The 13,779-nt window shown below is 39.2% G+C and overlaps 11 non-coding genes across 11 annotated transcripts; all 11 read left to right on the top strand.

Annotated features, from left to right (window-relative positions):
* The first annotated feature begins 1,267 nt into the window (after positions 1-1,267).
* Positions 1,268-1,386, top strand: LOC113098564 (5S ribosomal RNA). Its single transcript, XR_003289066.1, has one exon. It is a non-coding gene; the product is annotated as a 5S ribosomal RNA (ribosomal RNA).
* A 363-nt stretch (positions 1,387-1,749) lies between these two features.
* Positions 1,750-1,868, top strand: LOC113098525 (5S ribosomal RNA). The gene has a single exon (XR_003289033.1). It is a non-coding gene; the product is annotated as a 5S ribosomal RNA (ribosomal RNA).
* A 2,619-nt stretch (positions 1,869-4,487) lies between these two features.
* On the top strand, positions 4,488-4,606 carry LOC113098531 (5S ribosomal RNA). The gene has a single exon (XR_003289039.1). It is a non-coding gene; the product is annotated as a 5S ribosomal RNA (ribosomal RNA).
* A 362-nt stretch (positions 4,607-4,968) lies between these two features.
* LOC113098588 (5S ribosomal RNA) lies at positions 4,969-5,087 on the top strand. Its single transcript, XR_003289073.1, has one exon. It is a non-coding gene; the product is annotated as a 5S ribosomal RNA (ribosomal RNA).
* A 366-nt stretch (positions 5,088-5,453) lies between these two features.
* LOC113098553 (5S ribosomal RNA) lies at positions 5,454-5,572 on the top strand. Its single transcript, XR_003289060.1, has one exon. It is a non-coding gene; the product is annotated as a 5S ribosomal RNA (ribosomal RNA).
* Positions 5,573-5,936: 364 nt separating this feature from the next.
* Positions 5,937-6,055, top strand: LOC113098626 (5S ribosomal RNA). Its single transcript, XR_003289111.1, has one exon. It is a non-coding gene; the product is annotated as a 5S ribosomal RNA (ribosomal RNA).
* Positions 6,056-8,675: 2,620 nt separating this feature from the next.
* LOC113098529 (5S ribosomal RNA) lies at positions 8,676-8,794 on the top strand. Its single transcript, XR_003289037.1, has one exon. It is a non-coding gene; the product is annotated as a 5S ribosomal RNA (ribosomal RNA).
* A 362-nt stretch (positions 8,795-9,156) lies between these two features.
* Positions 9,157-9,275, top strand: LOC113098524 (5S ribosomal RNA). Its single transcript, XR_003289032.1, has one exon. It is a non-coding gene; the product is annotated as a 5S ribosomal RNA (ribosomal RNA).
* A 365-nt stretch (positions 9,276-9,640) lies between these two features.
* On the top strand, positions 9,641-9,759 carry LOC113098618 (5S ribosomal RNA). The gene has a single exon (XR_003289103.1). It is a non-coding gene; the product is annotated as a 5S ribosomal RNA (ribosomal RNA).
* A 366-nt stretch (positions 9,760-10,125) lies between these two features.
* Positions 10,126-10,244, top strand: LOC113098617 (5S ribosomal RNA). The gene has a single exon (XR_003289102.1). It is a non-coding gene; the product is annotated as a 5S ribosomal RNA (ribosomal RNA).
* Positions 10,245-10,610: 366 nt separating this feature from the next.
* LOC113098554 (5S ribosomal RNA) lies at positions 10,611-10,729 on the top strand. Its single transcript, XR_003289061.1, has one exon. It is a non-coding gene; the product is annotated as a 5S ribosomal RNA (ribosomal RNA).
* The last annotated feature ends 3,050 nt before the right edge of the window (positions 10,730-13,779 follow it).

Below are 13,779 nucleotides of genomic sequence, written 5' to 3'. Positions count from 1 at the left end.
TCATGACAACCAATTGAAGACATGCAGGATCTGTGTAAGTGTGGAACATGAGAAAAAGGACTGTCCGCAATTCAAATGTCGAGACTGTTTTGAGCAGGGGCATTATGCGCGGGACTGCAAAGTCCCACGGTGCCAAGGCTGCGACAAAGCAATCATGAGATGCAGATGAGAGATGGAACATGAGGTAAATGAGGACACAAATATGGACGCACAGGAGGTGATGGGAGATACTGCAACTGAGCATTTAAATGATTCACTGTGGCAGACTCAAGGAAAGGAAGATGAACAGGACAATGAGGAAGAGGAGGAAACCAACAAAGATGAGAATGAAGAAAAGAACAAAGATGGAGAACAAGGAATGGAGACGGGAGAAGGAGTAGACAAAGAGGAAATAAATCTGATTAACAAAGACTTTTCTAAGGAAAAGGAAGAAGTGGACACGACTGGGCTGGACTATGAAAAAGGTCAAGAAAAGGATGAGGATAAGGGAATGAAGATACTGCCGGAGGTAAGAGAAGTGGAAAATGGGGGGAGGATTTTTGGTTTGGAAAATAAAGAAATAGAAAGACTGAATAGAGGTGTAAAAGAAAGAACAAAAGGTGGAGTAGACATTCAACAGGTTCTTAAAAAGCAGAAAATAAGAAGAGAAGCGCTAAAGGAAAGGAGGAAAAGTGGAAATGGGGGAAGCAAGACATGTTTTCTTTAAAGACAATGAAACTGATTGAGTGGTGGCAAAAATACATGTGTGCAATTTTTTTAGGATAAAGATGTGTTTTATTCTAAAAAAAAAAAAAAAAAAAAAAAAAGCTATGCCCGATCTCGTCTGATCTCGGAAGCTAAGCAGGTTTGGGCCAGGTTAGTACTTGGATGGTAGACCGCCTGGGAATACCAGGTGCTGTAAGCTTTTTGGAAATTTTTCACTTAGTATATAATAATTTTGCCAAAAAATAGAGTCAATGCCCGATCTCTGAATATTAGCAGGTTTGGGCCTGGTTAGTACATGGATGGGAGACTGCCTGGGAATACCAGGTGCTTTAAACTTTTTGGAAAATTTCACAAATTATATAATAATCTTGCAAAAAAAAAAAAAAGACTCAATGCCCAATCTCTGAATCTTAGCAGGCTTTATGTCTGGTTAGTACTTGGATGAGAGACCGGCTAGGAATACCAGGTGCTTTAAGCTTTTGGGTTTTCTTTCCTACTTAGATAATGTACTGGCGATTAGATTGGCTGATCTCTAAATAGCCCTCTCTTTGCGGCAGTCTTCGCTTACGGCCATACCAACCTGGCTATGCCCGATCTCGTCTGATCTCGGAAGCTAAGCAGGTTTGGGCCTGGTTAGTACTTGGATGGTAGACCGCCTGGGAATACCAGGTGCTGTAAGCTTTTTGGAAATTTGTCACTTAGTATATAATAATTTTGCCAAAAAATAGAGTCAATGCCCGATCTCTGAATATTGGCAGGTTTGGGCCTGGTTAGTACATGGATGGGAGACTGCCTGGGAATACCAGGTGCTTTAAACTTTTTGGAAAATTTCACAAATTATATAATAATCTTGCAAAAAAAAAAAAAAGAGTCAATGCCCAATCTCTGAATCTTAGCAGGCTTTATGTCTGGTTAGTACTTGGATGAGAGACCGGCTAGGAATACCAGGTGCTTTAAGCTTTTGGGTTTTCTTTCCTACTTAGATAATGTACTGGCGATTAGATTGGCTGATCTCTAAATAGCCCTCTCTTTGCGGCAGTCTTCGCTTACGGCCATACCAACCTGGCCATGCCCGATCTCGTCTGATCTCGGAAGCTAAGCAGGTTTGGGCCTTGTTAGTACTTGGATGGGAGACTGCCTGGGAATACCAGGTGCTGTAAGCTTTTTGGAAATTTGTCACTTAGTATATAATAATTTTGCCAAAAAATAGAGTCAATGCCCGATCTCTGAATATTAGCAGGTTTGGGCCTGGTTAGTACATGGATGGGAGACTGCCTGGGAATAACAGATGCTTTAAACTTTTTGGAAAATTTCACAAATTATATAATAATGTTGCAAAAAAAAAAAAAAAAAGAGTCAATGCCCAATCTCTGAATCTTAGCAGGCTTTATGTCTGGTTAGTACTTGGATGAGAGACCGGCTAGGAATACCAGGTGCTTTAAGCTTTTGGGTTTTCTTTTCTACTTAGATAATGTACTGGCGATTAGATTGGCTGATCTCTAAATAGCCCTCTCTTTGCGGCAGTCTTCGCTTACGGCCATACCAACCTGAGGGCGCTAGAGTGCAACAGGAAGTGAGTTGGCAGTAGTAGGAAGAGAGAGGCTCTTCCATTTTGTAGTTTGGTTTAGTTTTATTAGTTGGTTTGTTTTTTTTTTGTTTGTGTTGAGTTTATATTAGTTAGTGTTTTTTTTAACCCCAACCAGTTTATACTGTTTGGGGTTTCATGTAACAAAATGACAGATTTAATGGACAAAGGACACGGACTGTCAAATGGACATGAGATGGGGATCAGAGAATCTGGATATATTGCTGACGAGATGGAAAGGAATATGAATGAAGGGAATGCTGAAAGCAGGAATGAGACTTGGGCAAAGGTGGTTTCAAGGAGAAAACAAGATGGAAAAACCAATGGACAAGACAGAAAAATAGAACTACAAACAACTGAAGGTACTGGAACTAATAATGGAGTTGAAGTAAAAAGAAATGATTTATCTCAACGACAGCAAATGATAAAGAAATTGAGCCACCAAACAAAGTATCAGAGGCAATACAGAAAAGAAGCAACATTAACAATGACTGTAAAAGATATAGAAAACACAACAGTAATAATGATCATTAAATCAGTTGAAGAGAAAGTAGGAATTGGAAAACTGATCGGACTAAGAAGAAAGAATAACAATGAATTTGAAATGACTATGGAAAGTGAGTTGGACTGTGATTCACTGTTGAATGGAATCATGATTAACGGAAAAGAATGTGAGATAAGGAAACTGTGTGCAACAGAAAGGATGGTATCTTTCTTGAGTCTGCCCAGCTATATAGAAGATGAGGAAATCATTCAAAAACTGATAGATTGGGGAGTAACTCCCATATTGCCTCTAAGAAGGAGATATCATCCGGGGACAACAGTGGCGGACGGAACACGTTTTCTAAAGGTAAAGTTTCCAAAAGAAGTGACATCTTTGCCATATAATACCAGGTTCATGACTGAAGAAGGAGTGCAGTACTACAGAGTGATTCATGACAACCAATTGAAGACATGCAGGATCTGTGTAAGTGTGGAACATGAGAAAAAGGACTGTCCGCAATTCAAATGTCGAGACTGTTTTGAGCAGGGGCATTATGCGCGGGACTGCAAAGTCCCACGGTGCCAAGGCTGCGACAAAGCAATCATGAGATGCAGATGAGAGATGGAACATGAGGTAAATGAGGACACAAATATGGACGCACAGGAGGTGATGGGAGATACTGCAACTGAGCATTTAAATGATTCACTGTGGCAGACTCAAGGAAAGGAAGATGAACAGGACAATGAGGAAGAGGAGGAAACCAACAAAGATGAGAATGAAGAAAAGAACAAAGATGGAGAACAAGGAATGGAGACGGGAGAAGGAGTAGACAAAGAGGAAATAAATCTGATTAACAAAGACTTTTCTAAGGAAAAGGAAGAAGTGGACACGACTGGGCTGGACTATGAAAAAGGTCAAGAAAAGGATGAGGATAAGGGAATGAAGATACTGCCGGAGGTAAGAGAAGTGGAAAATGGGGGGAGGATTTTTGGTTTGGAAAATAAAGAAATAGAAAGACTGAATAGAGGTGTAAAAGAAAGAACAAAAGGTGGAGTAGACATTCAACAGGTTCTTAAAAAGCAGAAAATAAGAAGAGAAGCGCTAAAGGAAAGGAGGAAAAGTGGAAATGGGGGAAGCAAGACATGTTTTCTTTAAAGACAATGAAACTGATTGAGTGGTGGCAAAAATACATGTGTGCAATTTTTTTAGGATAAAGATGTGTTTTATTATAAAAAAAAAAAAAAAAAAAAAAAGCTATGCCCGATCTCGTCTGATCTCGGAAGCTAAGCAGGTTTGGGCCAGGTTAGTACTTGGATGGTAGACCGCCTGGGAATACCAGGTGCTGTAAGCTTTTTGGAAATTTTTCACTTAGTATATAATAATTTTGCCAAAAAATAGAGTCAATGCCCGATCTCTGAATATTAGCAGGTTTGGGCCTGGTTAGTACATGGATGGGAGACTGCCTGGGAATACCAGGTGCTTTAAACTTTTTGGAAAATTTCACAAATTATATAATAATCTTGCAAAAAAAAAAAAAGAGTCAATGCCCAATCTCTGAATCTTAGCAGGCTTTATGTCTGGTTAGTACTTGGATGAGAGACCGGCTAGGAATACCAGGTGCTTTAAGCTTTTGGGTTTTCTTTCCTACTTAGATAATGTACTGGCGATTAGATTGTCTGATCTCTAAATAGCCCTCTCTTTGCGGCAATCTTCGCTTACGGCCATACCAACCTGGCTATGCCCGATTTCGTCTGATCTCGGAAGCTAAGCAGGTTTGGGCCTGGTTAGCACTTGGATGGGAGACCGCCTGGGAATACCAGGTGCTGTAAGCTTTTTGGAAATTTTTCACTTAGTATATAATAATTTTGCCAAAAAATAGAGTCAATGCCCGATCTCTGAATATTAGCAGGTTTGGGCCTGGTTAGTACATGGATGGGAGACTGCCTGGGAATACCAGGTGCTTTAAACTTTTTGGAAAATTTCACAAATGATATAATAATCTTGCAAAAAAAAAAAAAGAGTCAATGCCCAATCTCTGAATCTTAGCAGGCTTTATGTCTGGTTAGTACTTGGATGAGAGACCGGCTAGGAATACCAGGTGCTTTAAGCTTTTGGGTTTTCTTTCCTATTTATATAATGTACTGGCGATTAGATTGGCTGATCTCTAAATAGCCCTCTCTTTGCGGCAGTCTTCGCTTACGGCCATACCAACCTGGCCATGCCCGATCTCGTCTGATCTCGGAAGCTAAGCAGGTTTGGGCCTGGTTAGTACTTGGATGGGAGACCGCCTGGGAATACCAGGTGCTGTAAGCTTTTTGGAAATTTGTCACTTAGTATATAATAATTTTGCCAAAAAATAGAGTCAATGCCCGATCTCTGAATATTAGCAGGTTTGGGCCTGGTTAGTACATGGATGGGAGATTGCCTGGGAATACCAGGTGCTTTAAACTTTTTGAAAAATTTCACAAATTATATAATAATGTTGCAAAAAAAGAAAAAAAAAGACTCAATGCCCAATCTCTGAATCTTAGCAGGCTTTATGTCTGGTTAGTACTTGGATGAGAGACCGGCTAGGAATACCAGGTGCTTTAAGCTTTTGGGTTTTCTTTCCTACTTAGATACTGTACTGGCGATTAGATTGGCTGATCTCTAAATAGCCCTCTCTTTGCGGCAGTCTTCGCTTACGGCCATACCAACCTGGCTATGCCCGATCTCGTCTGATCTCGGAAGCTAAGCAGGTTTGGGCCTGGTTAGTACTTGGATGGTAGACCGCCTGGGAATACCAGGTGCTGTAAGCTTTTTGGAAATTTGTCTTTTAGTATATAATAATTTTGCCAAAAAATAGAGTCAATGCCCGATCTCTGAATATTGGCAGGTTTGGGCCTGGTTAGTACATGGATGGGAGACTGCCTGGGAATACCAGGTGCTTTAAACTTTTTGGAAAATTTCACAAATTATATAATAATCTTGCAAAAAAAAAAAAAAAGAGTCAATGCCCAATCTCTGAATCTTAGCAGGCTTTATGTCTGGTTAGTACTTGGATGAGAGACCGGCTAGGAATACCAGGTGCTTTAAGCTTTTGGGTTTTCTTTCCTACTTAGATAATGTACTGGCGATTAGATTGGCTGATCTCTAAATAGCCCTCTCTTTGCGGCAGTCTTCGCTTACGGCCATACCAACCTGGCCATGCCCGATCTCGTCTGATCTCGGAAGCTAAGCAGGTTTGGGCCTTGTTAGTACTTGGATGGGAGACTGCCTGGGAATACCAGGTGCTGTAAGCTTTTTGGAAATTTGTCACTTAGTATATAATAATTTTGCCAAAAAATAGAGTCAATGCCCGATCTCTGAATATTAGCAGGTTTGGGCCTGGTTAGTACATGGATGGGAGACTGCCTGGGAATACCAGATGCTTTAAACTTTTTGGAAAATTTCACAAATTATATAATAATGTTGCAAAAAAAGAAAAAAAAAGAGTCAATGCCCAATCTCTGAATCTGAGCAGGCTTTATGTCTGGTTAGTACTTGGATGAGAGACCGGCTAGGAATACCAGGTGCTTTAAGCTTTTGGGTTTTCTTTTCTACTTAGATAATGTACTGGCGATTAGATTGGCTGATCTCTAAATAGCCCTCTCTTTGCGGCAGTCTTCGCTTACGGCCATACCAACCTGAGGGCGCTAGAGTGCAACAGGAAGTGAGTTGGCAGTAGTAGGAAGAGAGAGGCTCTTCCATTTTGTAGTTTGGTTTAGTTTTATTAGTTGGTTTGTTTTTTTTTGTTTGTGTTGAGTTTATATTAGTTAGTGTTTTTTTTAACCCCAACCAGTTTATACTGTTTGGGGTTTCATGTAACAAAATGACAGATTTAATGGACAAAGGACACGGACTGTCAAATGGACATGAGATGGGGATCAGAGAATCTGGATATATTGCTGACGAGATGGAAAGGAATATGAATGAAGGGAATGCTGAAAGCAGGAATGAGACTTGGGCAAAGGTGGTTTCAAGGAGAAAACAAGATGGAAAAACCAATGGACAAGACAGAAAAATAGAACTACAAACAACTGAAGGTACTGGAACTAATAATGGAGTTGAAGTAAAAAGAAATGATTTATCTCAACGACAGCAAATGATAAAGAAATTGAGCCACCAAACAAAGTATCAGAGGCAATACAGAAAAGAAGCAACATTAACAATGACTGTAAAAGATATAGAAAACACAACAGTAATAATGATCATTAAATCAGTTGAAGAGAAAGTAGGAATTGGAAAACTGATCGGACTAAGAAGAAAGAATAACAATGAATTTGAAATGACTATGGAAAGTGAGTTGGACTGTGATTCACTGTTGAATGGAATCATGATTAACGGAAAAGAATGTGAGATAAGGAAACTGTGTGCAACAGAAAGGATGGTATCTTTCTTGAGTCTGCCCAGCTATATAGAAGATGAGGAAATCATTCAAAAACTGATAGATTGGGGAGTAACTCCCATATTGCCTCTAAGAAGGAGATATCATCCGGGGACAACAGTGGCGGACGGAACACGTTTTCTAAAGGTAAAGTTTCCAAAAGAAGTGACATCTTTGCCATATAATACCAGGTTCATGACTGAAGAAGGAGTGCAGTACTACAGAGTGATTCATGACAACCAATTGAAGACATGCAGGATCTGTGTAAGTGTGGAACATGAGAAAAAGGACTGTCCGCAATTCAAATGTCGAGACTGTTTTGAGCAGGGGCATTATGCGCGGGACTGCAAAGTCCCAAGGTGCCAAGGCTGCGACAAAGCAATCATGAGATGCAGATGAGAGATGGAACATGAGGTAAATGAGGACACAAATATGGACGCACAGGAGGTGATGGGAGATACTGCAACTGAGCATTTAAATGATTCACTGCGGCAGACTCAAGGAAAGGAAGATGAACAGGACAATGAGGAAGAGGAGGAAACCAACAAAGATGAGAATGAAGAAAAGAACAAAGATGGAGAACAAGGAATGGAGACGGGAGAAGGAGTAGACAAAGAGGAAATAAATCTGATTAACAAAGACTTTTCTAAGGAAAAGGAAGAAGTGGACACGACTGGGATGGACTATGAAAAAGGTCAAGAAAAGGATGAGGATAAGGGAATGAAGATACTGCCGGAGGGAAGAGAAGAGAAAAATGGGGGGAGGATTTTTGGTTTGGAAAATAAAGGAATAGAAAGACTGAATAGAGGCGTAAAAGCAAGAACAAAAGGTGGAGTAGACATTCAACAGGTTCTTAAAAAGCAGAAAATAAGAAGAGAAGCGCTAAAGGAAAGGAGGAAAAGTGGAAATGGGGGAAGCAAGACATGTTTTCTTTAAAGACAATGAAACTGATTGAGTGGTGGCAAAAATACATGTGTGCAATTTTTTTTAGGATAAAGATGTGTTTTATTCTAAAAAAAAAAAAAAAAAAAAAAAAGCTATGCCCGATCTCGTCTGATCTCGGAAGCTAAGCAGGTTTGGGCCAGGTTAGTACTTGGATGGTAGACCGCCTGGGAATACCAGTTGCTGTAAGCTTTTTGGAAATTTTTCACTTAGTATATAATAATTTTGCCAAAAAATAGAGTCAATGCCCGATCTCTGAATATTAGCAGGTTTGGGCCTGGTTAGTACATGGATGGGAGACTGCCTGGGAATACCAGGTGCTTTAAACTTTTTGGAAAATTTCACAAATTATATAATAATCTTGCAAAAAAAAAAAAAGAGTCAATGCCCAATCTCTGAATCTTAGCAGGCTTTATGTCTGGTTAGTACTTGGATGAGAGACCGGCTAGGAATACCAGGTGCTTTAAGCTTTTGGGTTTTCTTTCCTACTTAGATAATGTACTGGCGATTAGATTGGCTGATCTCTAAATAGCCCTCTCTTTGCGGCAATCTTCGCTTACGGCCATACCAACCTGGCTATGCCCGATTTCGTCTGATCTCGGAAGCTAAGCAGGTTTGGGCCTGGTTAGCACTTGGATGGGAGACCGCCTGGGAATACCAGGTGCTGTAAGCTTTTTGGAAATTTTTCACTTAGTATATAATAATTTTGCCAAAAAATAGAGTCAATGCCCGATCTCTGAATATTAGCAGGTTTGGGCCTGGTTAGTACATGGATGGGAGACTGCCTGGGAATACCAGGTGCTTTAAACTTTTTGGAAAATTTCACAAATGATATAATAATCTTGCAAAAAAAAAAAAAGAGTCAATGCCCAATCTCTGAATCTTAGCAGGCTTTATGTCTGGTTAGTACTTGGATGAGAGACCGGCTAGGAATACCAGGTGCTTTAAGCTTTTGGGTTTTCTTTCCTATTTATATAATGTACTGGCGATTAGATTGGCTGATCTCTAAATAGCCCTCTCTTTGCGGCAGTCTTCGCTTACGGCCATACCAACCTGGCCATGCCCGATCTCGTCTGATCTCGGAAGCTAAGCAGGTTTGGGCCTGGTTAGTACTTGGATGGGAGACCGCCTGGGAATACCAGGTGCTGTAAGCTTTTTGGAAATTTGTCACTTAGTATATAATAATTTTGCCAAAAAATAGAGTCAATGCCCGATCTCTGAATATTAGCAGGTTTGGGCCTGGTTAGTACATGGATGGGAGATTGCCTGGGAATACCAGGTGCTTTAAACTTTTTGAAAAATTTCACAAATTATATAATAATGTTGCAAAAAAAGAAAAAAAAGACTCAATGCCCAATCTCTGAATCTTAGCAGGCTTTATGTCTGGTTAGTACTTGGATGAGAGACCGGCTAGGAATACCAGGTGCTTTAAGCTTTTGGGTTTTCTTTCCTACTTAGATAATGTACTGGCGATTAGATTGGCTGATCTCTAAATAGCCCTCTCTTTGCGGCAGTCTTCGCTTACGGCCATACCAACCTGGCTATGCCCGAGCTCGTCTGATCTCGGAAGCTAAGCAGGTTTGGGCCTGGTTAGTACTTGGATGGTAGACCGCCTGGGAATACCAGGTGCTGTAAGCTTTTTGGAAATTTGTCACTTAGTATATAATAATTTTGCCAAAAAATAGAGTCAATGCCCGATCTCTGAATATTGGCAGGTTTGGGCCTGGTTAGTACATGGATGGGAGACTGCCTGGGAATACCAGATGCTTTAAACTTTTTGGAAAATTTCACAAATTATATAATAATGTTGCAAAAAAAGAAAAAAAAAGAGTCAATGCCCAATCTCTGAATCTTAGCAGGCTTTATGTCTGGTTAGTACTTGGATGAGAGACCGGCTAGGAATACCAGGTGCTTTAAGCTTTTGGGTTTTCTTTCCTACTTAGATAATGTACTGGCGATTAGATTGGCTGATCTCTAAATAGCCCTCTCTTTGCGGCAGTCTTCGCTTACGGCCATACCAACCTGGCCATGCCCGATCTTGTCTGATCTCGGAAGCTAAGCAGGTTTGGGCCTGGTTAGTACTTGGATGGGAGACTGCCTGGGAATACCAGGTGCTGTAAGCTTTTTGGAAATTTGTCACTTAGTATATAATAATTTTGCCAAAAAATAGAATCAATGCCCGATCTCTGAATATTAGCAGGTTTGGGCCTGGTTAGTACATGGATGGGAGACTGCCTGGGAATACCAGATGCTTTAAACTTTTTGGAAAATTTCACAAATTATATAATAATGTTGCAAAAAAAGAAAAAAAAAGAGTCAATGCCCAATCTCTGAATCTTAGCAGGCTTTATGTCTGGTTAGTACTTGGATGAGAGACCGGCTAGGAATACCAGGTGCTTTAAGCTTTTGGGTTTTCTTTCCTACTTAGATAATGTACTGGCGATTAGATTGGCTGATCTCTAAATAGCCCTCTCTTTGCGGCAGTCTTCGCTTACGGCCATACCAACCTGGCTATGCCCAATCTCGTCTGATCTCGGAAGCTAAGTAGGTTTGGGCCTGGTTAGTACTTGGATGGTAGACTGCCTGGGAATACCAGGTGCTGTAAGCTTTTTGGAAATTTGTCACTTAGTATATAATAATTTTGCCAAAAAATAGAGTCAATGCCCGATCTCTGAATATTAGCAGGTTTGGGCCTGGTTAGTACATGGATGGGAGACTGCCTGGGAATACCAGGTGCTTTAAACTTTTGGGTTTTCTTTCCTACTTATATAATGTACTGCCGATTAGATTGGCTGATCTCTAAATAGCCCTCTCTTTGCGGCAGTCTTCGCTTACGGCCATACCAACCTGGCTATTCCCTGAGTTGGTACGATCCAGGAAGTGTGAGGTGGCAGTTTGGGAGGGAAAGGCTCTCCCCTATTTTTGTTTTATTGTGTTTTCTTTTGATAATTACTTAAAGTTTATAAGTTCAATTTATTTTTTTGTTTAAACCTCAGACAGTTTTACTGTCTGAGGTTTTATTTTTTTCAAAATGACGGATATTACAGTTACTGAACCGGAACGGATATTAGACCAAAAGACTGAGGAAAACGACTACACTGAAAGAAACAAAGAAATGGACAACGGAAAGGATAAAAATGACAAAGAAACATGGGCAATGGTTGCCACAAGGAGAAAGAAGAATGGAATGGATGCAAGGAGTAGAGGAACAGAAGAGCTATATACAAGTCAAGGTAAACAAATAAGAGATTATACTGATGGAAGACGAGAAGCAGTTCAAAGAAATGAGACAATGAAAAATATAAAAAGCCAATCGAAATATCAGAGAGACTACAAAAAAGAAGCAACGCTAACTATGACTGTTAATGATCCAGAGAAAATATCTGAGATGATGATAATAAAGGCAGTGGAAGAGAAAACTGGATTTGGAAAGCTGTATGGACTGAGGAAAAAAAGTAATTTTGACTATGAACTAACCATGGAGAATGAGATGGATTGTGACAAGCTAGTAGATGGACTACTGATTGATGGACAGTTTTGTGAGATCAAAAAACTATGCAAAACTGAAAGAATGGTCTCTTTTTTGCTTTTGCCAAATTACATAAAAGATGATGAAATCATTCAAAAACTGGTGGATTGGGGAGTAAATCCTATTCTCCCGTTAAGAAGGAGATATTATCCTGGCACCACTGTTGCGGATGGAACAAGGTTTTTAAGAGTAAGATTCCCACAGGACATTGTGACTCTGCCATACAATGTGAGATTTGACACAGAGGAGGGACCAAAATACTTCAGGGTAATTCATGACGGCCAGCTAAAGACTTGCAGAATATGTGCAAGCACAGAGCATGAAAAAAAGGACTGTCCTCAATATACCTGCAGAGAATGTCTGGAACAGGGGCATTTTGCGCGGGACTGCCAAGCCCCACGGTGCAAAAGCTGTGAAAAGACATGGATGAGGTGTACATGTGAATCTGAAGAGGAGGACAATGCAGAAATGGAGATAGAGGTGCAGGAGCACATGGAGGAGACAAGCAGAAATAGAAGGAAAGATGAAACACAGGAGGTGAATGGGATTTCTGAGGATTTAAGTAAGCAAGGACAGGAGGACTCCACGAGGAGAGAGGACAACGCAGATAAAGAAATTGAAGTGCATACAATGGAGACTGAGACACATCAAACTGTTGCTAATGATGGACAAATGAAAGAAAATGAATGTGCAACAACGAGTGAAATTGCAGCTGGGTGGAATAAAGAGGAGGTAAGCGATGAGGAAACTGATGAAATTAACCTTGAGCTTGAAAACAGAACAACGGACATTATGAACAGAAGACGTAAATTGATAACAGTATCGGAAATAAATATTAAACAAGTATTAAAGAAACAAAAGTTAAGAAGAGAAGACAGAGCAAGGCTAAATGAAGATAAAGTAGATCTAAATTCCTAGACATTAAGAGAGACCATATATAGATGATGGGTTGTTTTGGTTTGTGTTTTTTTTTTTTTTTTTTTTTTTTTTTTTTTCATTATGAGTAATTTATGTTTGGTCTCAATTAATGTTAGAGGGCTGTCATCTAAGCTGAAGTTTGAAAATATAATAAATTTAACAAAACAAAGTGATATTTTATGTATACAGGAGACTGGATGGAATGAAACAATAGTTAATGATTTAAAAAAAATTTGGGATGGAGAAATATGGTACAGTAATGATTTAAATAAGAAAAAAGGATTGGCAATACTAATTAGAAGGGGAGTAGTAGAATCAACGAATGTTTTATTTAAAGATAACAATGGAAGGATTTTAACTGTTAAAATTATGGATAGGGGAGAAGAAATAACAATATGTAATATACATGCTCCAAATGAAGATATGGAAAGAGTTATTTTTTTTAAAGAATTGAGTGTTTTGATTAATGGATGGAAGAATGTCATTGTTATAGGAGATTTTAATACTGTTTTAGAAAGAATAGATGTTGAAGATTTTATGGTGTATAGAGCTGATGTTGGAAGAAAAGAACTGAAATGTATGATGGCTGAACATAAATTTGTAGATGTATGGAGAGATAGAAACAGAGTCAAAAGAGAATATTCGAGAAGACAGTGGGTAAATACAATTTTAAAACAAAGCAGAATAGATTTCATTTTATGTGACAGAAGATTTGAGCATTTTATTTCAAAAGTTTTTTATAAAATGTATAGTGGGAGTGATCATGACTTTTTATATGTAATGATGGATTTTAGTGGAGTTGAAAGAGGACCAGGTGTATGGGTGGTTAATACACAGCTTTTAAAGAACGAATTGTATAAAATGGAAATGGAAAACCTAATTATTAATAGTGTAGATGATGTTTATATGATGAAGCAATATGTGTGTGGTGGGACAATATAAAATCAGATATCAAAAGTTTTTCTATTGAATGTTCTAAGAAAATACAGAAAGCAAAAAGAGCTAAAGAAAGGGAACTAAATAAAGAATGGGAAAATGAAATGAAAAAGATAACTGAAGGAAATACGGATATTACGAAAATAGTAATATTAGAAGAGAAAATTAAAAAAGTGGAAGAGGACAAATGTGTGGGTGCTAGAATAAGAAGTAAGATAAGAAATACAGTGGAAGGGGAAAGAAGTACAAAGTTTTTCTATGATGCAGAAAAGAAT

The sequence above is a fragment of the Carassius auratus genome, unplaced genomic scaffold, assembly GCF_003368295.1.
Source record: "Carassius auratus strain Wakin unplaced genomic scaffold, ASM336829v1 scaf_tig00216586, whole genome shotgun sequence".
Lineage (NCBI taxonomy): Eukaryota > Metazoa > Chordata > Actinopteri > Cypriniformes > Cyprinidae > Carassius > Carassius auratus.
This window is presented reverse-complemented; position numbering and strand designations above follow the sequence as displayed.